The 25,824-nt window shown below is 54.9% G+C and overlaps 1 long non-coding RNA gene and 13 other non-coding genes across 14 annotated transcripts in view; all 14 read left to right on the top strand.

Annotated features, from left to right (window-relative positions):
- The window catches only part of LOC143272046 (uncharacterized), a 129,703-nt gene that overhangs the window by 6,461 nt on the left and 97,418 nt on the right, over positions 1-25,824 (top strand). The gene's annotated exons all lie outside the window — the stretch shown is intronic.
- On the top strand, positions 284-377 carry LOC143271596 (small nucleolar RNA SNORD116). Its single transcript, XR_013048817.1, has one exon. It is a non-coding gene; the product is annotated as a small nucleolar RNA SNORD116 (small nucleolar RNA).
- LOC143271565 (small nucleolar RNA SNORD116) lies at positions 2,373-2,466 on the top strand. Its single transcript, XR_013048786.1, has one exon. It is a non-coding gene; the product is annotated as a small nucleolar RNA SNORD116 (small nucleolar RNA).
- Positions 4,462-4,555, top strand: LOC143271564 (small nucleolar RNA SNORD116). The gene has a single exon (XR_013048785.1). It is a non-coding gene; the product is annotated as a small nucleolar RNA SNORD116 (small nucleolar RNA).
- Positions 6,550-6,643, top strand: LOC143271510 (small nucleolar RNA SNORD116). The gene has a single exon (XR_013048732.1). It is a non-coding gene; the product is annotated as a small nucleolar RNA SNORD116 (small nucleolar RNA).
- Positions 8,636-8,729, top strand: LOC143271563 (small nucleolar RNA SNORD116). The gene has a single exon (XR_013048784.1). It is a non-coding gene; the product is annotated as a small nucleolar RNA SNORD116 (small nucleolar RNA).
- Positions 10,724-10,817, top strand: LOC143271509 (small nucleolar RNA SNORD116). The gene has a single exon (XR_013048731.1). It is a non-coding gene; the product is annotated as a small nucleolar RNA SNORD116 (small nucleolar RNA).
- On the top strand, positions 12,810-12,903 carry LOC143271562 (small nucleolar RNA SNORD116). Its single transcript, XR_013048783.1, has one exon. It is a non-coding gene; the product is annotated as a small nucleolar RNA SNORD116 (small nucleolar RNA).
- On the top strand, positions 14,896-14,989 carry LOC143271561 (small nucleolar RNA SNORD116). The gene has a single exon (XR_013048782.1). It is a non-coding gene; the product is annotated as a small nucleolar RNA SNORD116 (small nucleolar RNA).
- LOC143271508 (small nucleolar RNA SNORD116) lies at positions 16,983-17,076 on the top strand. Its single transcript, XR_013048730.1, has one exon. It is a non-coding gene; the product is annotated as a small nucleolar RNA SNORD116 (small nucleolar RNA).
- LOC143271507 (small nucleolar RNA SNORD116) lies at positions 19,070-19,163 on the top strand. The gene has a single exon (XR_013048729.1). It is a non-coding gene; the product is annotated as a small nucleolar RNA SNORD116 (small nucleolar RNA).
- LOC143271506 (small nucleolar RNA SNORD116) lies at positions 21,161-21,254 on the top strand. The gene has a single exon (XR_013048728.1). It is a non-coding gene; the product is annotated as a small nucleolar RNA SNORD116 (small nucleolar RNA).
- Positions 23,250-23,343, top strand: LOC143271505 (small nucleolar RNA SNORD116). Its single transcript, XR_013048727.1, has one exon. It is a non-coding gene; the product is annotated as a small nucleolar RNA SNORD116 (small nucleolar RNA).
- Positions 25,338-25,431, top strand: LOC143271504 (small nucleolar RNA SNORD116). The gene has a single exon (XR_013048726.1). It is a non-coding gene; the product is annotated as a small nucleolar RNA SNORD116 (small nucleolar RNA).

The following is a 25,824-nucleotide window of genomic DNA, read 5'->3' as shown; positions in this document are numbered from 1 at the left end:
TGCAGGAGAAGGCCTGAGGCCCAAGGTAAGCCTCCCATGCCTTGTCCCAGGTGCTCAGGATCCTGGGGTCTTGGTGGTGCTGCGAGGACTTACCATCCCTGCTTCCCGGGCCTGTCTGCACCTGGAGCAGACTTAGGTCCTCAAGTTGCTTCCCATTTCCATGCAGAGACCCGTTGCCACCTGCACAAAGACAGGGCATGTCTTGGTATTTCTCGTACTCCCCAACACCCACCCTGTCCTGAGTGCCCTGAAAATCCCTGTACCAGGGCACTCCAGCGTGCTTGAATCGATGATGATTTCCAGTCAAACATTCCTTGGAAAAGCTGAACAAAATGAGTGAAAACTCAGTACCGCTGCTCTCATCGAAACTGAGGGCCGGCACCTTGGCTCACCCAAGTCCTCTGGGAGACAGACACAGGCCTGAGAACCACTCCGTTGCTCCTGCCCCCCTCCAGCAGTAGCCAGACTCTCTTGCCATGGGCTTGATCTTTCCCCCACTCTGCTAGCCATCAGGGGCATGGGGAAAAGAGAATATTTGGGGCGTGCTGGCAAGCAAGCAGCCATCCCCACTCTCCCAAGCCAGACTGACAGCTAGACATGGGACCCTGGACCTTGGGCTCTCTTGTAGGCACTCTAGAAATATGCTAGCTTGGGACACCCACCTGAAACAGGCGTGCTGACCTGTGTAGAAATCTGCACACTGGAGACCTTTGGTGGACTAGCTTGACCGGGGAGCGCTAAGGTCAGACTGCTGGCCTCCTGGTGGAGGAGACAGGTGTGAGAGTGCTTTTCTTCCACCCATGGTAGTGGAGCACCCGTCTTGGCTCAAGCCTATCTCAAAGCTAGGAAAGACACCTATTTTGCGGAGTGGTCTTCAGCAGGGTGTGATTCTTCCAGGAAGGCCTGTTTGGAGGCCGGCTAGGCATCCCTTCCTCGTAGGAATTGCACTCTGGGTCCCAGGCTGTAGATCAAGACTGCCTTGAGAGCTCTGCTCATGGGCAGTGGAGGGTGCCAAAGCGAATTGGCTTGCAAGGGTGCATGCATTTCTGGTCACTGGAGACCTTGTGTGTTGCAACTTGTCTTGGGAGGTGCCAGGCTCTCTGGCTAGACTTTGGCGTCCCACATAAGTTACGGTGTGTTGATGCAGTGTTCTCGCTTGCAGTCAAAAATGGCAGCGATCTTGAACACGGTCTGTCCCATGAAGACAGACTGACAGAGGGTGGCATCAATCCAGAGACAGGGTCAGAGACAGAGAGAGAAATCAGGAGAAAGAGAAAGAGACAAAAAAAGAGACAGAAGGAGGCAGAAAGAGAGTGAGAAAGGAGATCTGGTTGAGCCAGAGTGCCTGCCATTGCCTGTGGTGAAGTCCTCAGAGGAGACTTTAGGCGGTTTGACCTCGGGATCTCAGCATTTCTAGCAGGAGAAAGATGCAGATTTCGGGGTTAGCGTTGCCGACCTGGTTGTCAGAGATGATTTGATGGGAGTCAGGAGGCTTGGGTTGGCTAGTGAGCATGGCCAGAGCTGCGTCCTCAGCAGCTTGAACTTGAGACAGCAAGTAGAGCTTGCCCTGTTTAATGACCCCAGTTCACAATGTTAGAGGATTGAGGTGCTAAGAGATGGCCCTGGTTTTTTTTTTTCTTTTTTCGGGAAGAGTCTGCTTGCCTGCATTGCAGCTCCATGATGTGTAGGTCAGGCCGACACTGGTGGTTTGATTGCAGAGAGGGTCCAAGGTGATCTGAAAGGGCACTGAGGGAAGGAGAGACCCAGGGCAAGGACAAGCTCTGAGACCCTGGTGGAAACATGGCACCGATGTGGCCTGGCATGCTGGAGGGTGAGGGCAGAGCAGGAGTGGTGAGAGGGCAGATGTGATCTGATCTGCCCATTGAGACGAGCCAGGCCCACCCATCCATCCCAGAGCCAGTTGCCCGCTTCCCACTGTAATGTTGGCATGTGCTTTGATGTCTTCACAGTGTGGCATTCCGTGGCCTGCAAGGCCATAGTGAGGAGAGTGTGGCCCAGCTTCCTTTGCCCAGGACTCATGGCACCTGAAACTGTGAGCCTCGAGTGAAGTTGCTTGGTGTTGGTGACCTGCAGGAGAAGGCCTGAGGCCCAAGGTAAGCCTCCCACGCCTTGTCCCAGGTGCTCAGGATCCTGGGGTCTTGGTGGTGCTGCGAGGTCTTACCATCCCTGCTTCCCGGGCCTGTCTGCACCTGGAGCAGACTTAGGTCCTCAAGTTGCTTCCCATTTCCATGCAGAGACCCGTTGCCACCTGCACAAAGACGGGGCATGTCTTGGTATTTCTCGCACTCCCCAACACCCACCCTGTCCTGAGTGCCCTGAAAATCCCTGTACCAGGGCACTCCAGCGTGCTTGGATCGATGATGATTTCCAGTCAAACATTCCTTGGAAAAGCTGAACAAAATGAGTGAAAACTCAGTACCGCCGCTCTCATCGAAACTGAGGGCCGGCACCTTGGCTCATCCAAGTCCTCTGGGAATCAGACACAGGCCTGAGAACCACTCCGCTGCGCCTGCCCCCCTCCAGCAGTAGCCAGACTCTCTTGCCATGGGCTTGATCTTTCCCCCACTCTGCTAGCCATCAGGGGCATGGGGAAAAGAGAATATTTGGGGCGTGCTGGCAAGCAAGCAGCCATCCCCACTATCCCAAGCCAGACTGACAGCTAGACATGGGACCCTGGACCTTGGGCTCTCTTGTAGGCACTCTAGAAATATGCTAGCTTGGGACACCCACCTGAAATAGGCATGCTGACCTGTGTAGAAATCTGCACGCTGGAGGCCTTTGGTGGACTAGGTTGACCGGGGAGCGCTAAGGTCAGACTGCTGGCCTCCTGGTGGAGGAGACAGGTGTGAGAGTGCTTTTCTTCCACCCATGTGAGTGGAGCACCCGTCTTGGCTCAAGCCTATCTCAAACCTAGGAGAGACACCTATTTTGCGGAGTGGTCTTCAGCAGGGTGTGATTCTTCCAGGAAGGCCTGTTTGGAGGCCGGCTAGGGATCCCTTCCTCGTAGGAATTGCACTCTGGGTCCCAGGCTGTAGATCAAGACTGCCTTGAGAGCTCTGCTCATGGGCAGTGGAGGGTGCCCAAGAGACTTGGCTTGCAAGGGTGCATGCATTTCTGGTCACTGGAGACCTTGTGTGTTGCAACTTGTCTTGGGAGGTGCCAGGCTCTCTGGCTAGCCTTTGGCGTCCCACATAAGTTACGGTGTGTTGATGCAGTGTTCTCGCTTGCAGTCAAAAATGGCAGCGATCTTGAACACGGTCTGTCCCATGAAGACAGACTGACAGAGGGTGGCATCAATTCAGAGACAGGGTCAGAGACAGAGAGAGAAATCAGGAGAAAGAGAAAGAGACAAAAAAAGAGACAGAAGGAGGCAGAAAGAGAGTGAGAAAGGAGATCTGGTTGAGCCAGAGTGCCTGCCATTGCCTGTGGTGAAGTCCTCAGAGGAGACTTTAGGCGGTTTGACCTCGGGATCTCAGCATTTCTACCAGGAGAAAGATGCAGATTTCGGGGATAACGTTGCCCACCTGGTTGTCAGAGATGATTTGATGGGAGTCGGGAGGCTTGGGTTGGCTAGTGAGCATGGCCAGAGCTGCGTCCTCAGCAGCTTGAACTTGAGACAGCAAGTAGAGCTTGCCCTGTTCAATGACCCCAGTGCACAGTGTTAGAGGATTGAGGTGCTAAGAGTTGGCCCTGGTTTTTTTCTTTCTTTTTTCGGGAAGAGTCTGCTTGCCTGCATTGCAGCTCCATGATGTGTAGGTCAGGCCGACACTGGTGGTTTGATTGCAGAGAGGGTCCAAGGTGATCTGAAAGGGCACTGAGGGAAGGAGAGACCCAGGGCAAGGACAAGCTCTGAGACCCTGGTGGAATCATGGCACCGATGTGGCCTGGCATGCTGGAGGGTCAGGGCAGAGCAGGAGTGGTGAGAGGGCAGATGTGATCTGATCTGCCCATTGAGACGAGCCAGGCCCACCCATCCATCCCAGAGCCAGTTGCCCGCTTCCCACTGTAATGTTGGCATGTGCTTTGATGTCTTCACAGTGTGGCATTGCGTGGCCTGCAAGGCCATAGTGAGGAGAGTGTGGCCCAGCTTCCTTTGCCCAGGACTCATGGCACCTGAAACTGTGAGCCTCGAGTGAAGTTGCTTGGTGTTGGTGACCTGCAGGAGAAGGCCTGAGGCCCAAGGTAAGCCTCCCACGCCTTGTCCCAGGTGCTCAGGATCCTGGGGTCTTGGTGGTGCTGCGAGGTCTTACCATCCCTGCTTCCCGGGCCTGTCTGCACCTGGAGCAGACTTAGGTCCTCAAGTTGCTTCCCATTTCCATGCAGAGACCCGTTGCCACCTGCACAAAGACGGGGCATGTCTTGGTATTTCTCGCACTCCCCAACACCCACCCTGTCCTGAGTGCCCTGAAAATCCCTGTACCAGGGCACTCCAGCGTGCTTGGATCGATGATGATTTCCAGTCAAACATTCCTTGGAAAAGCTGAACAAAATGAGTGAAAACTCAGTACCGCCGCTCTCATCGAAACTGAGGGCCGGCACCTTGGCTCATCCAAGTCCTCTGGGAATCAGACACAGGCCTGAGAACCACTCCGCTGCGCCTGCCCCCCTCCAGCAGTAGCCAGACTCTCTTGCCATGGGCTTGATCTTTCCCCCACTCTGCTAGCCATCAGGGGCATGGGGAAAAGAGAATATTTGGGGCGTGCTGGCAAGCAAGCAGCCATCCCCACTATCCCAAGCCAGACTGACAGCTAGACATGGGACCCTGGACCTTGGGCTCTCTTGTAGGCACTCTAGAAATATGCTAGCTTGGGACACCCACCTGAAATAGGCATGCTGACCTGTGTAGAAATCTGCACGCTGGAGGCCTTTGGTGGACTAGGTTGACCAGGGAGCGCTAAGGTCAGACTGCTGGCCTCCTGGTGGAGGAGACAGGTGTGAGAGTGCTTTTCTTCCACCCATGTGAGTGGAGCACCCGTCTTGGCTCAAGCCTATCTCAAACCTAGGAGAGACACCTATTTTGCGGAGTGGTCTTCAGCAGGGTGTGATTCTTCCAGGAAGGCCTGTTTGGAGGCCGGCTAGGGATCCCTTCCTCGTAGGAATTGCACTCTGGGTCCCAGGCTGTAGATCAAGACTGCCTTGAGAGCTCTGCTCATGGGCAGTGGAGGGTGCCCAAGAGACTTGGCTTGCAAGGGTGCATGCATTTCTGGTCACTGGAGACCTTGTGTGTTGCAACTTGTCTTGGGAGGTGCCAGGCTCTCTGGCTAGCCTTTGGTGTCCCACATAAGTTATGGTGTGTTGATGCAGTGTTCTCGCTTACATTCAAAAATGGCAGCGCTCTTGAACACGGTCTGTCCCATGAAGACAGACTGACAGAGGGTGGCATCAATCCAGAGACAGGGGCAGAGACAGAGACAGAAATCAGGAGAAAGAGAAAGAGACAAAAAAAGAGACAGAAGGAGGCAGAAAGAGAGTGAGAAAGGAGATCTGGTTGAGCCAGAGTGCATGCCATTGCCTGTGGTGAAGTCCTCAGAGGAGACTTTAGGCGGTTTGACCTCGGGATCTCAGCATTTCTAGCAGGAGAAAGATGCAGATTTCGGGGATAGCGTTGCCCATCTGGTTGTCAGAGATGATTTGATGGGAGTCGCGAGGGTTGGGTTGGCTAGTGAGCATGGCCAGAGCTGCGTCCTCAGCAGCTTGAACTTGAGACAGCAAGTAGAGCTTGCCCTGTTTAATGACCCCAGTGCACAGTGTTAGAGGATTGAGGTGCTAAGAGTTGGCCCTGGTTTTTTTTTTCTTTTTTCGGGAAGAGTCTGCTTGCCTGCATTGCAGCTCCATGATGTGTAGGTCAGGCCGACACTGGTGGTTTGATTGCAGAGAGGGTCCAAGGTGATCTGAAAGGGCACGGAGGGAAGGAGGGACCCAGGGCAAGGACAAGCTCTGAGACCCTGGTGGAAACCTGGCACCGATGTGGCCTGGCATGCTGGAGGGTGAGGGCAGAGCAGGAGTGGTGAGAGGGCAGATGTGATCTGATCTGCCCATTGAGACGAGCCAGGCCCACCCATCCATCCCAGAGCCAGTTGCCCGCTTCCCACTGTAATGTTGGCATGTGCTTTGATGTCTTCACAGTGTGGCATTGCGTGGCCTGTAAGGCCATAGTGAGGAGAGAGTGGCCCATCTTCCTTTGCCCAGGACTCATGGCACCTGAAACAGTGAGCCTCGAGTGAAGTTGCTTGGTGTTGGTGACCTGCAGGAGAAGGCCTGAGGCCCAAGGTAAGCCTCCCATGCCTTGTCCCAGGTGCTCAGGATCCTGGGGTCTTGGTGGTGCTGCGAGGTCTTACCATCCCTGCTTCCCGGGCCTGTCTGCACCTGGAGCAGACTTAGGTCCTCAAGTTGCTTCCCATTTCCATGCAGAGACCCGTTGCCACCTGCACAAAGACGGGGCATGTCTTGGTATTTCTCGCACTCCCCAACACCCACCCTGTCCTGAGTGCCCTGAAAATCCCTGTCCCGGGGCACTCCAGCGTGCTTGGATCGATGATGATTTCCAGTCAAACATTCCTTGGAAAAGCTGAACAAAATGAGTGAAAACTCAGTACCGCCGCTCTCATCGAAACTGAGGTCCGGCACCTTGGCTCACCCAAGTCCTCTGGGAGTCAGACACAGGCCTGAGAACCACTCCGCTGCTCCTGCCCCCCTCCAGCAGTAGCCAGACTCTCTTGCCATGGGCTTGATCTTTCCCCCACTCTGCTAGCCATCAGGGGCATGGGGAAAAGAGAATATTTGGGGCGTGCTGGCAAGCAAGCAGCCATCCCCACTCTCCCAAGCCAGACTGACAGCTAGACATGGGACCCTGGACCTTGGGCTCTCTTGTAGGCACTCTAGAAATATGCTAGCTTGGGACACCCACCTGAAACAGGCGTGCTGACCTGTGTAGAAATCTGCACGCTGGAGGCCTTTGGTGGACTAGGTTGACCGGGGAGCGCTAAGGTCAGACTGCTGGCCTCCTGGTGGAGGAGACAGGTGTGAGAGTGCTTTTCTTCCACCCATGGTAGTGGAGCACCCGTCTTGGCTCAAGCCTATCTCAAAGCTAGGGGAGACACCTATTTTGCGGAGTGGTCTTCAGCAGGGTGTGATTCTTCCAGGAAGGCCTGTTTGGAGGCCGGCTAGGGATCCCTTCCTCATAGGAATTGCACTCTGGGTCCCAGGCTGTAGATCAAGACTGCCTTGAGAGCTCTGCTCATGGGCAGTGGAGGGTGCCCAAGAGACTTGGCTTGCAAGGGTGCATGCATTTCTGGTCACTGGAGACCTTGTGTGTTGCAACTTGTCTTGGGAGGTGCCAGGCTCTCTGGCTAGCCTTTGGCGTCCCACATAAGTTACGGTGTGTTGATGCAGTGTTCTCGCTTGCATTCAAAAATGGCAGCGCTCTTGAACACGGTCTGTCCCATGAAGACAGACTGACAGAGGGTGGCATCAATCCAGAGACAGGGGCAGAGACAGAGAGAGATCAGGAGAAAGAGAAAGAGACAAAAAAAGAGACAGAAGGAGGCAGAAAGAGAGTGAGAAAGGAGATCTGGTTGAGCCAGAGTGCCTGCCATTGCCTGTGGTGAAGTCCTCAGAGGAGACTTTAGGCGGTTTGACCTCGGGATCTCAGCATTTCTAGCAGGAGAAAGATGCAGATTTCGGGGTTAGCGTTGCCGACCTGGTTGTCAGAGATGATTTGATGGGAGTCGGGAGGGTTGGGTTGGCTAGTGAGCATGGCCAGAGCTGCGTCCTCAGCAGCTTGAACTTGAGACTGCAAGTAGAGCTTGCCCTGTTTAATGACCCCAGTGCACAGTGTTAGAGGATTGAGGTGCTAAGAGTTGGCCCTGGTTTTTTTTTTCTTTTTTCGGGAAGAGTCTGCTTGCCTGCATTGCAGCTCCATGATGTGTAGGTCAGGCCGACACTGGTGGTTTGATTGCAGAGAGGGTCCAAGGTGATCTGAAAGGGCACGGAGGGAAGGAGAGACCCAGGGCAAGGACAAGCTCTGAGACCCTGGTGGAAACCTGGCACCGATGTGGCCTGGCATGCTGGAGGGTGAGGGCAGAGCAGGAGTGGTGAGAGGGCAGATGTGATCTGATCTGCCCATTGAGACGAGCCAGGCCCACCCATCCATCCCAGAGCCAGTTGCCCGCTTCCCACTGTAATGTTGGCATGTGCTTTGATGTCTTCACAGTGTGGCATTGCGTGGCCTGCAAGGCCATAGTGCGGAGAGAGTGGCCCAGCTTCCTTTGCCCAGGACTCATGGCACCTGAAACAGTGAGCCTCGAGTGAAGTTGCTTGGTGTTGGTGACCTGCAGGAGAAGGCCTGAGGCCCAAGGTAAGCCTCCCATGCCTTGTCCCAGGTGCTCAGGATCCTGGGGTCTTGGTGGTGCTGCGAGGTCTTACCATCCCTGCTTCCCGGGCCTGTCTGCACCTGGAGCAGACTTAGGTCCTCAAGTTGCTTCCCATTTCCATGCAGAGACCCGTTGCCACCTGCACAAAGACGGGGCATGTCTTGGTATTTCTCGCACTCCCCAACACCCACCCTGTCCTGAGTGCCCTGAAAATCCCTGTCCCGGGGCACTCCAGCGTGCTTGGATCGATGATGATTTCCAGTCAAACATTCCTTGGAAAAGCTGAACAAAATGAGTGAAAACTCAGTACCGCCGCTCTCATCGAAACTGAGGGCCGGCACCTTGGCTCACCCAAGTCCTCTGGGAGTCAGACACAGGCCTGAGAACCACTCCGCTGCTCCTGCCCCCCTCCAGCAGTAGCCAGACTCTCTTGCCATGGGCTTGATCTTTCCCCCACTCTGCTAGCCATCAGGGGCATGGGGAAAAGAGAATATTTGGGGCGTGCTGGCAAGCAAGCAGCCATCCCCACTCTCCCAAGCCAGACTGACAGCTAGACATGGGACCCTGGACCTTGGGCTCTCTTGTAGGCACTCTAGAAATATGCTAGCTTGGGACACCCACCTGAAACAGGCGTGCTGACCTGTGTAGAAATCTGCACGCTGGAGGCCTTTGGTGGACTAGGTTGACCAGGGAGCGCTAAGGTCAGACTGCTGGCCTCCTGGTGGAGGAGACAGGTGTGAGAGTGCTTTTCTTCCACCCATGTGAGTGGAGCACCCGTCTTGGCTCAAGCCTATCTCAAACCTAGGAGAGACACCTATTTTGCGGAGTGGTCTTCAGCAGGGTGTGATTCTTCCAGGAAGGCCTGTTTGGAGGCCGGCTAGGGATCCCTTCCTCGTAGGAATTGCACTCTGGGTCCCAGGCTGTAGATCAAGACTGCCTTGAGAGCTCTGCTCATGGGCAGTGGAGGGTGCCCAAGAGACTTGGCTTGCAAGGGTGCATGCATTTCTGGTCACTGGAGACCTTGTGTGTTGCAACTTGTCTTGGGAGGTGCCAGGCTCTCTGGCTAGCCTTTGGTGTCCCACATAAGTTATGGTGTGTTGATGCAGTGTTCTCGCTTACATTCAAAAATGGCAGCGCTCTTGAACACGGTCTGTCCCATGAAGACAGACTGACAGAGGGTGGCATCAATCCAGAGACAGGGGCAGAGACAGAGACAGAAATCAGGAGAAAGAGAAAGAGACAAAAAAAGAGACAGAAGGAGGCAGAAAGAGAGTGAGAAAGGAGATCTGGTTGAGCCAGAGTGCATGCCATTGCCTGTGGTGAAGTCCTCAGAGGAGACTTTAGGCGGTTTGACCTCGGGATCTCAGCATTTCTAGCAGGAGAAAGATGCAGATTTCGGGGATAGCGTTGCCCATCTGGTTGTCAGAGATGATTTGATGGGAGTCGCGAGGGTTGGGTTGGCTAGTGAGCATGGCCAGAGCTGCGTCCTCAGCAGCTTGAACTTGAGACAGCAAGTAGAGCTTGCCCTGTTTAATGACCCCAGTGCACAGTGTTAGAGGATTGAGGTGCTAAGAGTTGGCCCTGGTTTTTTTTTTCTTTTTTCGGGAAGAGTCTGCTTGCCTGCATTGCAGCTCCATGATGTGTAGGTCAGGCCGACACTGGTGGTTTGATTGCAGAGAGGGTCCAAGGTGATCTGAAAGGGCACGGAGGGAAGGAGAGACCCAGGGCAAGGACAAGCTCTGAGACCCTGGTGGAAACCTGGCACCGATGTGGCCTGGCATGCTGGAGGGTGAGGGCAGAGCAGGAGTGGTGAGAGGGCAGATGTGATCTGATCTGCCCATTGAGACGAGCCAGGCCCACCCATCCATCCCAGAGCCAGTTGCCCGCTTCCCACTGTAATGTTGGCATGTGCTTTGATGTCTTCACAGTGTGGCATTGCGTGGCCTGTAAGGCCATAGTGAGGAGAGAGTGGCCCATCTTCCTTTGCCCAGGACTCATGGCACCTGAAACAGTGAGCCTCGAGTGAAGTTGCTTGGTGTTGGTGACCTGCAGGAGAAGGCCTGAGGCCCAAGGTAAGCCTCCCATGCCTTGTCCCAGGTGCTCAGGATCCTGGGGTCTTGGTGGTGCTGCGAGGTCTTACCATCCCTGCTTCCCGGGCCTGTCTGCACCTGGAGCAGACTTAGGTCCTCAAGTTGCTTCCCATTTCCATGCAGAGACCCGTTGCCACCTGCACAAAGACGGGGCATGTCTTGGTATTTCTCGCACTCCCCAACACCCACCCTGTCCTGAGTGCCCTGAAAATCCCTGTCCCGGGGCACTCCAGCGTGCTTGGATCGATGATGATTTCCAGTCAAACATTCCTTGGAAAAGCTGAACAAAATGAGTGAAAACTCAGTACCGCCGCTCTCATCGAAACTGAGGTCCGGCACCTTGGCTCACCCAAGTCCTCTGGGAGTCAGACACAGGCCTGAGAACCACTCCGCTGCTCCTGCCCCCCTCCAGCAGTAGCCAGACTCTCTTGCCATGGGCTTGATCTTTCCCCCACTCTGCTAGCCATCAGGGGCATGGGGAAAAGAGAATATTTGGGGCGTGCTGGCAAGCAAGCAGCCATCCCCACTCTCCCAAGCCAGACTGACAGCTAGACATGGGACCCTGGACCTTGGGCTCTCTTGTAGGCACTCTAGAAATATGCTAGCTTGGGACACCCACCTGAAACAGGCGTGCTGACCTGTGTAGAAATCTGCACGCTGGAGGCCTTTGGTGGACTAGGTTGACCGGGGAGCGCTAAGGTCAGACTGCTGGCCTCCTGGTGGAGGAGACAGGTGTGAGAGTGCTTTTCTTCCACCCATGGTAGTGGAGCACCCGTCTTGGCTCAAGCCTATCTCAAAGCTAGGGGAGACACCTATTTTGCGGAGTGGTCTTCAGCAGGGTGTGATTCTTCCAGGAAGGCCTGTTTGGAGGCCGGCTAGGGATCCCTTCCTCATAGGAATTGCACTCTGGGTCCCAGGCTGTAGATCAAGACTGCCTTGAGAGCTCTGCTCATGGGCAGTGGAGGGTGCCCAAGAGACTTGGCTTGCAAGGGTGCATGCATTTCTGGTCACTGGAGACCTTGTGTGTTGCAACTTGTCTTGGGAGGTGCCAGGCTCTCTGGCTAGCCTTTGGCGTCCCACATAAGTTACGGTGTGTTGATGCAGTGTTCTCGCTTGCATTCAAAAATGGCAGCGCTCTTGAACACGGTCTGTCCCATGAAGACAGACTGACAGAGGGTGGCATCAATCCAGAGACAGGGGCAGAGACAGAGAGAGATCAGGAGAAAGAGAAAGAGACAAAAAAAGAGACAGAAGGAGGCAGAAAGAGAGTGAGAAAGGAGATCTGGTTGAGCCAGAGTGCCTGCCATTGCCTGTGGTGAAGTCCTCAGAGGAGACTTTAGGCGGTTTGACCTCGGGATCTCAGCATTTCTAGCAGGAGAAAGATGCAGATTTCGGGGTTAGCGTTGCCGACCTGGTTGTCAGAGATGATTTGATGGGAGTCGGGAGGGTTGGGTTGGCTAGTGAGCATGGCCAGAGCTGCGTCCTCAGCAGCTTGAACTTGAGACTGCAAGTAGAGCTTGCCCTGTTTAATGACCCCAGTGCACAGTGTTAGAGGATTGAGGTGCTAAGAGTTGGCCCTGGTTTTTTTTTTCTTTTTTCGGGAAGAGTCTGCTTGCCTGCATTGCAGCTCCATGATGTGTAGGTCAGGCCGACACTGGTGGTTTGATTGCAGAGAGGGTCCAAGGTGATCTGAAAGGGCACGGAGGGAAGGAGAGACCCAGGGCAAGGACAAGCTCTGAGACCCTGGTGGAAACCTGGCACCGATGTGGCCTGGCATGCTGGAGGGTGAGGGCAGAGCAGGAGTGGTGAGAGGGCAGATGTGATCTGATCTGCCCATTGAGACGAGCCAGGCCCACCCATCCATCCCAGAGCCAGTTGCCCGCTTCCCACTGTAATGTTGGCATGTGCTTTGATGTCTTCACAGTGTGGCATTGCGTGGCCTGCAAGGCCATAGTGCGGAGAGAGTGGCCCAGCTTCCTTTGCCCAGGACTCATGGCACCTGAAACAGTGAGCCTCGAGTGAAGTTGCTTGGTGTTGGTGACCTGCAGGAGAAGGCCTGAGGCCCAAGGTAAGCCTCCCATGCCTTGTCCCAGGTGCTCAGGATCCTGGGGTCTTGGTGGTGCTGCGAGGTCTTACCATCCCTGCTTCCCGGGCCTGTCTGCACCTGGAGCAGACTTAGGTCCTCAAGTTGCTTCCCATTTCCATGCAGAGACCCGTTGCCACCTGCACAAAGACGGGGCATGTCTTGGTATTTCTCGCACTCCCCAACACCCACCCTGTCCTGAGTGCCCTGAAAATCCCTGTCCCGGGGCACTCCAGCGTGCTTGGATCGATGATGATTTCCAGTCAAACATTCCTTGGAAAAGCTGAACAAAATGAGTGAAAACTCAGTACCGCCGCTCTCATCGAAACTGAGGGCCGGCACCTTGGCTCACCCAAGTCCTCTGGGAGTCAGACACAGGCCTGAGAACCACTCCGCTGCTCCTGCCCCCCTCCAGCAGTAGCCAGACTCTCTTGCCATGGGCTTGATCTTTCCCCCACTCTGCTAGCCATCAGGGGCATGGGGAAAAGAGAATATTTGGGGCGTGCTGGCAAGCAAGCAGCCATCCCCACTCTCCCAAGCCAGACTGACAGCTAGACATGGGACCCTGGACCTTGGGCTCTCTTGTAGGCACTCTAGAAATATGCTAGCTTGGGACACCCACCTGAAACAGGCGTGCTGACCTGTGTAGAAATCTGCACGCTGGAGGCCTTTGGTGGACTAGGTTGACCGGGGAGTGCTAAGGTCAGACTGCTGGCCTCCTGGTGGAGGAGACAGGTGTGAGAGTGCTTTTCTTCCACCCATGGTAGTGGAGCACCCGTCTTGGCTCAAGCCTATCTCAAAGCTAGGGGAGACACCTATTTTGCGGAGTGGTCTTCAGCAGGGTGTGATTCTTCCAGGAAGGCCTGTTTGGAGGCCGGCTAGGGATCCCTTCCTCATAGGAATTGCACTCTGGGTCCCAGGCTGTAGATCAAGACTGCCTTGAGAGCTCTGCTCATGGGCAGTGGAGGGTGCCCAAGAGACTTGGCTTGCAAGGGTGCATGCATTTCTGGTCACTGGAGACCTTGTGTGTTGCAACTTGTCTTGGGAGGTGCCAGGCTCTCTGGCTAGACTTTGGCGTCCCACATAAGTTACGGTGTGTTGATGCAGTGTTCTCGCTTGCATTCAAAAATGGCAGCGCTCTTGAACACGGTCTGTCCCATGAAGACAGACTGACAGAGGGTGGCATCAATCCAGAGACAGGGGCAGAGACAGAGAGAGATCAGGAGAAAGAGAAAGAGACAAAAAAAGAGACAGAAGGAGGCAGAAAGAGAGTGAGAAAGGAGATCTGGTTGAGCCAGAGTGCCTGCCATTGCCTGTGGTGAAGTCCTCAGAGGAGACTTTAGGCGGTTTGACCTCGGGATCTCAGCATTTCTAGCAGGAGAAAGATACAGATTTCGGGGTTAGCGTTGCCGACCTGGTTGTCAGAGATGATTTGATGGGAGTCGGGAGGGTTGGGTTGGCTAGTGAGCATGGCCAGAGCTGCGTCCTCAGCAGCTTGAACTTGAGACTGCAAGTAGAGCTTGCCCTGTTTAATGACCCCAGTGCACAGTGTTAGAGGATTGAGGTGCTAAGAGTTGGCCCTGGTTTTTTTTTTCTTTTTTCGTGAAGAGTCTGCTTGCCTGCATTGCAGCTCCATGATGTGTAGGTCAGGCCGACACTGGTGGTTTGATTGCAGAGAGGGTCCAAGGTGATCTGAAAGGGCACGGAGGGAAGGAGGGACCCAGGGCAAGGACAAGCTCTGAGACCCTGGTGGAAACCTGGCACCGATGTGGCCTGGCATGCTGGAGGGTGAGGGCAGAGCAGGAGTGGTGAGAGGGCAGATGTGATCTGATCTGCCCATTGAGACGAGCCAGGCCCACCCATCCATCCCAGAGCCAGTTGCCCGCTTCCCACTGTAATGTTGGCATGTGCTTTGATGTCTTCACAGTGTGGCATTGCGTGGCCTGCAAGGCCATAGTGCGGAGAGAGTGGCCCAGCTTCCTTTGCCCAGGACTCATGGCACCTGAAACAGTGAGCCTCGAGTGAAGTTGCTTGGTGTTGGTGACCTGCAGGAGAAGGCCTGAGGCCCAAGGTAAGCCTCCCATGCCTTGTCCCAGGTGCTCAGGATCCTGGGGTCTTGGTGGTGCTGCGAGGACTTACCATCCCTGCTTCCCGGGCCTGTCTGCACCTGGAGCAGACTTAGGTCCTCAAGTTGCTTCCCATTTCCATGCAGAGACCCGTTGCCACCTGCACAAAGACGGGGCATGTCTTGGTATTTCTCCCACTCCCCAACACCCACCCTGTCCTGAGTGCCCTGAAAATCCCTGTACCAGGGCACTCCAGCGTGCTTGGATCGATGATGATTTCCAGTCAAACATTCCTTGGAAAAGCTGAACAAAATGAGTGAAAACTCAGTACCGCCGCTCTCATCGAAACTGAGGGCCGGCACCTTGGCTCACCCAAGTCCTCTGGGAGTCAGACACAGGCCTGAGAACCACTCCGCTGCTCCTGCCCCCCTCCAGCAGTAGCCAGACTCTCTTGCCATGGGCTTGATCTTTCCCCCACTCTGCTAGCCATCAGGGGCATGGGGAAAAGAGAATATTTGGGGCGTGCTGGCAAGCAAGCAGCCATCCCCACTCTCCCAAGCCAGACTGACAGCTAGACATGGGACCCTGGACCTTGGGCTCTCTTGTAGGCACTCTAGAAATATGCTAGCTTGGGACACCCACCTGAAACAGGCGTGCTGACCTGTGTAGAAATCTGCACGCTGGAGGCCTTTGGTGGACTAGGTTGACCAGGGAGCGCTAAGGTCAGACTGCTGGCCTCCTGGTGGAGGAGACAGGTGTGAGAGTGCTTTTCTTCCACCCATGGTAGTGGAGCACCCGTCTTGGCTCAAGCCTATCTCAAAGCTAGGGGAGACACCTATTTTGCGGAGTGGTCTTCAGCAGGGTGTGATTCTTCCAGGAAGGCCTGTTTGGAGGCCGGCTAGGGATCCCTTCCTCATAGGAATTGCACTCTGGGTCCCAGGCTGTAGATCAAGACTGCCTTGAGAGCTCTGCTCATGGGCAGTGGAGGGTGCCCAAGAGACTTGGCTTGCAAGGGTGCATGCATTTCTGGTCACTGGAGACCTTGTGTGTTGCAACTTGTCTTGGGAGGTGCCAGGCTCTCTGGCTAGACTTTGGCGTCCCACATAAGTTACGGTGTGTTGATGCAGTGTTCTCGCTTGCATTCAAAAATGGCAGCGCTCTTGAACACGGTCTGTCCCATGAAGACAGACTGACAGAGGGTGGCATCAATTCAGAGACAGGGGCAGAGACAGAGAGAGATCAGGAGAAAGAGAAAGAGACAAAAAAAGAGACAGAAGGAGGCAGAAAGAGAGTGAGAAAGGAGATCTGGTTGAGCCAGAGTGCCTGCCATTGCCTGTGGTGAAGTCCTCAGAGGAGACTTTAGGCGGTTTGACCTCGGGATCTCAGCATTTCTAGCAGGAGAAAGATGCAGATTTCGGGGTTAGCGTTGCCGACCTGGTTGTCAGAGATGATTTGATTGGAGTCGGGAGGGTTGGGTTGGCTAGTGAGCATGGCCAGAGCTGCGTCCTCAGCAGCTTGAACTTGAGACTGCAAGTAGAGCTTGCCCTGTTTAATGACCCCAGTGCACAGTGTTAGAGGATTGAGGTGCTAAGAGTTGGCCCTGGTTTTTTTTTTTCTTTTTTCGGGAAGAGTCTGCTTGCCTGCATTGCAGCTCCATGATGTGTAGGTCAGGCCGACACTGGTGGTTTGATTGCAGAGAGGGTCCAAGGTGATCAGAAAGGGCACGGAGGGAAGGAGGGACCCAGGGCAAGGACAAGCTCTGAGACCCTGGTGGAAAACAGGCACCGATGTGGCCTGGCATGCTGGAGGGTCAGGGCAGAGCAGGAGTGTTGAGAGGGCAGATGTGATCTGATCTGCCCATTGAGACGAGCCAGGCCCACCCATCCATCCCAGAGCCAGTTGCCCGCTTCCCACTGTAATGTTGGCATGTGCTTTGATGTCTTCACAGTGTGGCATTGCGTGGCCTGCAAGGCCATAGTGCGGAGAGAGTGGACCAGCTTCCTTTGCCCAGGACTCATGGCACCTGAAACAGTGAGCCTCGAGTGAAGTTGCTTGGTGTTGGTGACCTGCAGGAGAAGGCCTGAGGCCCAAGGTAAGCCTCCCATGCCTTGTCCCAGGTGCTCAGGATCCTGGGGTCTTGGTGGTGCTGCGAGGACTTACCATCCCTGCTTCCCGGGCCTGTCTGCACCTGGAGCAGACTTAGGTCCTCAAGTTGCTTCCCATTTCCATGCAGAGACCCGTTGCCACCTGCACAAAGACGGGGCATGTCTTGGTATTTCTCGCACTCCCCAACACCCACCCTGTCCTGAGTGCCCTGAAAATCCCTGTACCGGGGCACTCCAGCGTGCTTGGATCGATGATGATTTCCAGTCAAACATTCCTTGGAAAAGCTGAACAAAATGAGTGAAAACTCAGTACCGCCGCTCTCATCGAAACTGAGGTCCGGCACCTTGGCTCACCCAAGTCCTCTGGGAGTCAGACACAGGCCTGAGAACCACTCCGCTGCTCCTGCCCCCCTCCAGCAGTAGCCAGACTCTCTTGCCATGGGCTTGATCTTTCCCCCACTCTGCTAGCCATCAGGGGCATGGGGAAAAGAGAATATTTGGGGCGTGCTGGCAAGCAAGCAGCCATCCCCACTCTCCCAAGCCAGACTGACAGCTAGACATGGGACCCTGGACCTTGGGCTCTCTTGTAGGCACTCTAGAAATATGCTAGCTTGGGACACCCACCTGAAACAGGCGTGCTGACCTGTGTAGAAATCTGCACACTGGAGACCTTTGGTGGACTAGCTTGACCGGGGAGCGCTAAGGTCAGACTGCTGGCCTCCTGGTGGAGGAGACAGGTGTGAGAGTGCTTTTCTTCCACCCATGGTAGTGGAGCACCCGTCTTGGCTCAAGCCTATCTCAAAGCTAGGAAAGACACCTATTTTGCGGAGTGGTCTTCAGCAGGGTGTGATTCTTCCAGGAAGGCCTGTTTGGAGGCCGGCTAGGGATCCCTTCCTCATAGGAATTGCACTCTGGGTCCCAGGCTGTAGATCAAGACTGCCTTGAGAGCTCTGCTCATGGGCAGTGGAGGGTGCCCAAGAGACTTGGCTTGCAAGGGTGCATGCATTTCTGGTCACTGGAGACCTTGTGTGCTGCAACTTGTCTTGGGAGGTGCCAGGCTCTCTGGCTAGCCTTTGGCGTCCCACATAAGTTACGGTGTGTTGATGCAGTGTTCTCGCTTGCATTCAAAAATGGCAGCGCTCTTGAACATGGTCTGTCCCATGAAGACAGACTGACAGAGGGTGGCATCAATCCAGAGACAGGGTCAGAGACAGAGAGAGAAATCAGGAGAAAGAGAAAGAGACAAAAAAAGAGACAGAAGGAGGCAGAAAGAGAGTGAGAAAGGAGATCTGGTTGAGCCAGAGTGCCTGCCATTGCCTGTGGTGAAGTCCTCAGAGGAGACTTTAGGCGGTTTGACCTCGGGATCTCAGCATTTCTAGCAGGAGAAAGATGCAGATTTCGGGGTTAGCGTTGCCGACCTGGTTGTCAGAGATGATTTGATGGGAGTCGGGAGGGTTGGGTTGGCTAGTGAGCATGGCCAGAGCTGCGTCCTCAGCAGCTTGAACTTGAGACTGCAAGTAGAGCTTGCCCTGTTTAATGACCCCAGTGCACAGTGTTAGAGGATTGAGGTGCTAAGAGTTGGCCCTGTTTTTTTTTTCTTTTTTCGGGAAGAGTCTGCTTGCCTGCATTGCAGCTCCATGATGTGTAGGTCAGGCCGACACTGGTGGTTTGATTGCAGAGAGGGTCCAAGGTGATCTGAAAGGGCACGGAGGGAAGGAGGGAACCAGGGCAAGGACAAGCTCTGAGACCCTGGTGGAAAACTGGCACCGATGTGGCCTGGCATGCTGGAGGGTGAGGGCAGAGCAGGAGTGGTGAGAGGGCAGATGTGATCTGATCTGCCCATTGAGACGAGCCAGGCCCACCCATCCATCCCAGAGCCAGTTGCCCGCTTCCCACTGTAATGTTGGCATGTGCTTTGATGTCTTCACAGTGTGGCATTGCGTGGCCTGCAAGGCCATAGTGCGGAGAGAGTGGCCCAGCTTCCTTTGCCCAGGACTCATGGCACCTGAAACAGTGAGCCTCGAGTGAAGTTGCTTGGTGTTGGTGACCTGCAGGAGAAGGCCTGAGGCCCAAGGTAAGCCTCCCATGCCTTGTCCCAGGTGCTCAGGATCCTGGGGTCTTGGTGGTGCTGCGAGGACTTACCATCCCTGCTTCCCGGGCCTGTCTGCACCTGGAGCAGACTTAGGTCCTCAAGTTGCTTCCCATTTCCATGCAGAGACCCGTTGCCACCTGCACAAAGACGGGGCATGTCTTGGTATTTCTCGCACTCCCCAACACCCACCCTGTCCTGAGTGCCCTGAAAATCCCTGTACCGGGGCACTCCAGCGTGCTTGGATCGATGATGATTTCCAGTCAAACATTCCTTGGAAAAGCTGAACAAAATGAGTGAAAACTCAGTACCGCCGCTCTCATCGAAACTGAGGTCCGGCACCTTGGCTCACCCAAGTCCTCTGGGAGTCAGACACAGGCCTGAGAACCACTCCGCTGCTCCTGCCCCCCTCCAGCAGTAGCCAGACTCTCTTGCCATGGGCTTGATCTTTCCCCCACTCTGCTAGCCATCAGGGGCATGGGGAAAAGAGAATATTTGGGGCGTGCTGGCAAGCAAGCAGCCATCCCCACTCTCCCAAGCCAGACTGACAGCTAGACATGGGACCCTGGACCTTGGGCTCTCTTGTAGGCACTCTAGAAATATGCTAGCTTGGGACACCCACCTGAAACAGGCGTGCTGACCTGTGTAGAAATCTGCACACTGGAGACCTTTGGTGGACTAGCTTGACCGGGGAGCGCTAAGGTCAGACTGCTGGCCTCCTGGTGGAGGAGACAGGTGTGAGAGTGCTTTTCTTCCACCCATGGTAGTGGAGCACCCGTCTTGGCTCAAGCCTATCTCAAAGCTAGGAAAGACACCTATTTTGCGGAGTGGTCTTCAGCAGGGTGTGATTCTTCCAGGAAGGCCTGTTTGGAGGCCGGCTAGGGATCCCTTCCTTGTAGGAATTGCACTCTGGGTCCCAGGCTGTAGATCAAGACTGCCTTGAGAGCTCTGCTCATGGGCAGTGGAGGGTGCCAAAGCGAATTGGCTTGCAAGGGTGCATGCATTTCTGGTCACTGGAGACCTTGTGTGTTGCAACTTGTCTTGGGAGGTGCCAGGCTCTCTGGCTAGCCTTTGGCGTCCCACATAAGTTACGGTGTGTTGATGCAGTGTTCTCGCTTGCATTCAAAAATGGCAGCGCTCTTGAACACGGTCTGTCCCATGAAGACAGACTGACAGAGGGTGGCATCAATTCAGAGACAGGGTCAGAGACAGAGAGAGAAATCAGGAGAAAGAGAAAGAGACAAAAAAAGAGACAGAAGGAGGCAGAAAGAGAGTGAGAAAGGAGATCTGGTTGAGCCAGAGTGCCTGCCATTGCCTGTGGTGAAGTCCTCAGAGGAGACTTTAGGGGGTTTGACCTCGGGATCTCAGCATTTCTAGCAGGAGAAAGATGCAGATTTCGGGGTTAGCGTTGCCGACCTGGTTGTCAGAGATGATTTGATGGGAGTCGGGAGGGTTGGGTTGGCTAGTGAGCATGGCCAGAGCTGCGTCCTCAGCTGCTTGAACTTGAGACAGCAAGTAGAGCTTGCCCTGTTTAATGACCCCAGTGCACAGTGTTAGAGGATTGAGGTGCTAAGAGTTGGCCCTGGTTTTTTTTTTTTTCTTTTTTCGGGAAGAGTCTGCTTGCCTGCATTGCAGCTCCATGATGTGTAGGTCAGGCCGACACTGGTGGTTTGATTGCAGAGAGGGTCCAAGGTGATCTGAAAGGGCACGGAGGGAAGGAGGGACCCAGGGAAAGGACAAGCTCTGAGACCCTGGTGGAAACCTGGCACCGATGTGGCCTGGCATGCTGGAGGGTGAGGGCAGAGCAGGAGTGGTGAGAGGGCAGATGTGATCTGATCTGCCCATTGAGACGAGCCAGGCCCACCCATCCATCCCAGAGCCAGTTGCCCGCTTCCCACTGTAATGTTGGCATGTGCTTTGATGTCTTCACAGTGTGGCATTGCGTGGCCTGCAAGGCCATAGTGCGGAGAGAGTGGCCCAGCTTCCTTTGCCCAGGACTCATGGCACCTGAAACAGTGAGCCTCGAGTGAAGTTGCTTGGTGTTGGTGACCTGCAGGAGAAGGCCTGAGGCCCAAGGTAAGCCTCCCATGCCTTGTCCCAGGTGCTCAGGATCCTGGGGTCTTGGTGGTGCTGCGAGGACTTACCATCCCTGCTTCCCGGGCCTGTCTGCACCTGGAGCAGTCTTAGGTCCTCAAGTTGCTTCCCATTTCCATGCAGAGACCCGTTGCCACCTGCACAAAGACGGGGCATGTCTTGGTATTTCTCGCACTCCCCAACACCCACCCTGTCCTGAGTGCCCTGAAAATCCCTGTACCGGGGCACTCCAGCGTGCTTGGATCGATGATGATTTCCAGTCAAACATTCCTTGGAAAAGCTGAACAAAATGAGTGAAAACTCAGTACCGCCGCTCTCATCGAAACTGAGGTCCGGCACCTTGGCTCACCCAAGTCCTCTGGGAGTCAGACACAGGCCTGAGAACCACTCCGCTGCTCCTGCCCCCCTCCAGCAGTAGCCAGACTCTCTTGCCATGGGCTTGATCTTTCCCCCACTCTGCTAGCCATCAGGGGCATGGGGAAAAGAGAATATTTGGGGCGTGCTGGCAAGCAAGCAGCCATCCCCACTCTCCCAAGCCAGACTGACAGCTAGACATGGGACCCTGGACCTTGGGCTCTCTTGTAGGCACTCTAGAAATATGCTAGCTTGGGACACCCACCTGAAACAGGCGTGCTGACCTGTGTAGAAATCTGCACACTGGAGACCTTTGGTGGACTAGCTTGACCGGGGAGCGCTAAGGTCAGACTGCTGGCCTCCTGGTGGAGGAGACAGGTGTGAGAGTGCTTTTCTTCCACCCATGGTAGTGGAGCACCCGTCTTGGCTCAAGCCTATCTCAAAGCTAGGAAAGACACCTATTTTGCGGAGTGGTCTTCAGCAGGGTGTGATTCTTCCAGGAAGGCCTGTTTGGAGGCCGGCTAGGGATCCCTTCCTTGTAGGAATTGCACTCTGGGTCCCAGGCTGTAGATCAAGACTGCCTTGAGAGCTCTGCTCATGGGCAGTGGAGGGTGCCAAAGTGAATTGGCTTGCAAGGGTGCATGCATTTCTGGTCACTGGAGACCTTGTGTGTTGCAACTTGTCTTGGGAGGTGCCAGGCTCTCTGGCTAGCCTTTGGCGTCCCACATAAGTTACGGTGTGTTGATGCAGTGTTCTCGCTTGCATTCAAAAATGGCAGCGCTCTTGAACACGGTCTGTCCCATGAAGACAGACTGACAGAGGGTGGCATCAATTCAGAGACAGGGGCAGAGACAGAGAGAGAAATCAGGAGAAAGAGAAAGAGACAAAAAAAGAGACAGAAGGAGGCAGAAAGAGAGTGAGAAAGGAGATCTGGTTGAGCCAGAGTGCCTGCCACTGCCTGTGGTGAAGTCCTCAGAGGAGACTTTAGGCGGTTTGACCTCGGGATCTCAGCATTTCTAGCAGGAGAAAGATGCAGATTTCGGGGTTAGCGTTGCCGACCTGGTTGTCAGAGATGATTTGATGGGAGTCGGGAGGGTTGGGTTGGCTAGTGAGCATGGCCAGAGCTGCGTCCTCAGCAGCTTGAACTTGAGACTGCAAGTAGAGCTTGCCCTGTTTAATGACCCCAGTGCACAGTGTTAGAGGATTGAGGTGCTAAGAGTTGGCCCTGGTTTTTTTTTTTCTTTTTTCGGGAAGAGTCTGCTTGCCTGCATTGCAGCTCCATGATGTGTAGGTCAGGCCGACACTGGTGGTTTGATTGCAGAGAGGGTCCAAGGTGATCTGAAAGGGCACGGAGGGAAGGAGGGACCCAGGGCAAGGACAAGCTCTGAGACCCTGGTGGAAACCTGGCACCGATGTGGCCTGGCATGCTGGAGGGTGAGGGCAGAGCAGGAGTGGTGAGAGGGCAGATGTGATCTGATCTGCCCATTGAGACGAGCCAGGCCCACCCATCCATCCCAGAGCCAGTTGCCCGCTTCCCACTGTAATGTTGGCATGTGCTTTGATGTCTTCACAGTGTGGCATTGCGTGGCCTGCAAGGCCATAGTGCGGAGAGAGTGGCCCAGCTTCCTTTGCCCAGGACTCATGGCACCTGAAACAGTGAGCCTCGAGTGAAGTTGCTTGGTGTTGGTGACCTGCAGGAGAAGGCCTGAGGCCCAAGGTAAGCCTCCCATGCCTTGTCCCAGGTGCTCAGGATCCTGGGGTCTTGGTGGTGCTGCGAGGACTTACCATCCCTGCTTCCCGGGCCTGTCTGCACCTGGAGCAGACTTAGGTCCTCAAGTTGCTTCCCATTTCCATGCAGAGACCCGTTGCCACCTGCACAAAGACGGGGCATGTCTTGGTATTTCTCCCACTCCCCAACACCCACCCTGTCCTGAGTGCCCTGAAAATCCCTGTACCGGGGCACTCCAGCGTGCTTGGATCGATGATGATTTCCAGTCAAACATTCCTTGGAAAAGCTGAACAAAATGAGTGAAAACTCAGTACCGCCGCTCTCATCGAAACTGAGGTCCGGCACCTTGGCTCACCCAAGTCCTCTGGGAGTCAGACACAGGCCTGAGAACCACTCCGCTGCTCCTGCCCCCCTCCAGCAGTAGCCAGACTCTCTTGCCATGGGCTTGATCTTTCCCCCACTCTGCTAGCCATCAGGGGCATGGGGAAAAGAGAATATTTGGGGCGTGCTGGCAAGCAAGCAGCCATCCCCACTCTCCCAAGCCAGACTGACAGCTAGACATGGGACCCTGGACCTTGGGCTCTCTTGTAGGCACTCTAGAAATATGCTAGCTTGGGACACCCACCTGAAACAGGCGTGCTGACCTGTGTAGAAATCTGCACACTGGAGACCTTTGGTGGACTAGCTTGACCGGGGAGCGCTAAGGTCAGACTGCTGGCCTCCTGGTGGAGGAGACAGGTGTGAGAGTGCTTTTCTTCCACCCATGGTAGTGGAGCACCCGTCTTGGCTCAAGCCTATCTCAAAGCTAGGAAAGACACCTATTTTGCGGAGTGGTCTTCAGCAGGGTGTGATTCTTCCAGGAAGGCCTGTTTGGAGGCCGGCTAGGGATCCCTTCCTTGTAGGAATTGCACTCTGGGTCCCAGGCTGTAGATCAAGACTGCCTTGAGAGCTCTGCTCATGGGCAGTGGAGGGTGCCCAAGAGACTTGGCTTGCAAGGGTGCATGCATTTCTGGTCACTGGAGACCTTGTGTGTTGCAACTTGTCTTGGGAGGTGCCAGGCTCTCTGGCTAGCCTTTGGCGTCCCACATAAGTTACGGTGTGTTGATGCAGTGTTCTCCCTTGCAGTCAAAAATGGCAGCGCTCTTGAACACGGTCTGTCCCATGAAGACAGACTGACAGAGGGTGGCATCAATCCAGAGACAGGGTCAGAGACAGAGAGAGAAATCAGGAGAAAGAGAAAGAGACAAAAAAAGAGACAGAAGGAGGCAGAAAGAGAGAGAGAAAGGAGATCTGGTTGAGCCAGAGTGCCTGCCATTGCCTGTGGTGAAGTCCTCAGAGGAGACTTTAGGGGGTTTGACCTCGGGATCTCAGCATTTCTAGCAGGAGAAAGATGCAGATTTCGGGGTTAGCGTTGCCGACCTGGTTGTCAGAGATGATTTGATGGGAGTCGGGAGGGTTGGGTTGGCTAGTGAGCATGGCCAGAGCTGTGTCCTCAGCAGCTTGAACTTGAGACTGCAAGTAGAGCTTGCCCTGTTTAATGACCCCAGTGCACAGTGTTAGAGGATTGAGGTGCTAAGAGTTGGCCCTGGTTTTTTTTTTCTTTTTTCGGGAAGAGTCTGCTGGCCTGCATTGCAGCTCCATGATGTGTAGGTCAGGCCGACACTGGTGGTTTGATTGCAGAGAGGGTCCAAGGTGATCTGAAAGGGCACGGAGGGAAGGAGGGACCCAGGGCAAGGACAAGCTCTGAGACCCTGGTGGAAACCTGGCACCGATGTGGCCTGGCATGCTGGAGGGTGAGGGCAGAGCAGGAGTGGTGAGAGGGCAGATGTGATCTGATCTGCCCATTGAGACGAGCCAGGCCCACCCATCCATCCCAGAGCCAGTTGCCCGCTTCCCACTGTAATGTTGGCATGTGCTTTGATGTCTTCACAGTGTGGCATTGCGTGGCCTGCAAGGCCATAGTGTGGAGAGAGTGGCCCAGCTTCCTTTGCCCAGGACTCATGGCACCTGAAACAGTGAGCCTCGAGTGAAGTTGCTTGGTGTTGGTGACCTGCAGGAGAAGGCCTGAGGCCCAAGGTAAGCCTCCCATGCCTTGTCCCAGGTGCTCAGGATCCTGGGGTCTTGGTGGTGCTGCGAGGACTTACCATCCCTGCTTCCCGGGCCTGTCTGCACCTGGAGCAGACTTAGGTCCTCAAGTTGCTTCCCATTTCCATGCAGAGACCCGTTGCCACCTGCACAAAGACGGGGCATGTCTTGGTATTTCTCGCACTCCCCAACACCCACCCTGTCCTGAGTGCCCTGAAAATCCCTGTACCGGGGCACTCCAGCGTGCTTGGATCGATGATGATTTCCAGTCAAACATTCCTTGGAAAAGCTGAACAAAATGAGTGAAAACTCAGTACCGCCGCTCTCATCGAAACTGAGGTCCGGCACCTTGGCTCACCCAAGTCCTCTGGGAGTCAGACACAGGCCTGAGAACCACTCTGCTGCTCCTGCCCCCCTCCAGCAGTAGCCAGACTCTCTTGCCATGGGCTTGATCTTTCCCCCACTCTGCTAGCCATCAGGGGCATGGGGAAAAGAGAATATTTGGGGCGTGGTGGCAAGCAAGCAGCCATCCCCACTCTCCCAAGCCAGACTGACAGCTAGACATGGGACCCTGGACCTTGGGCTCTCTTGTAGGCACTCTAGAAATATGCTAGCTTGGGACACCCACCTGAAACAGGCGTGCTGACCTGTGTAGAAATCTGCACACTGGAGACCTTTGGTGGACTAGCTTGACCGGGGAGCGCTAAGGTCAGACTGCTGGCCTCCTGGTGGAGGA

Source organism: Peromyscus maniculatus, chromosome 1 (genome assembly GCF_049852395.1).
Source record: "Peromyscus maniculatus bairdii isolate BWxNUB_F1_BW_parent chromosome 1, HU_Pman_BW_mat_3.1, whole genome shotgun sequence".
Taxonomy (NCBI): Eukaryota; Metazoa; Chordata; class Mammalia; order Rodentia; family Cricetidae; genus Peromyscus; species Peromyscus maniculatus.
The sequence above is the reverse complement of the archived record's forward strand: the minus strand, read 5'-3'. Positions and strand labels throughout refer to the sequence as shown.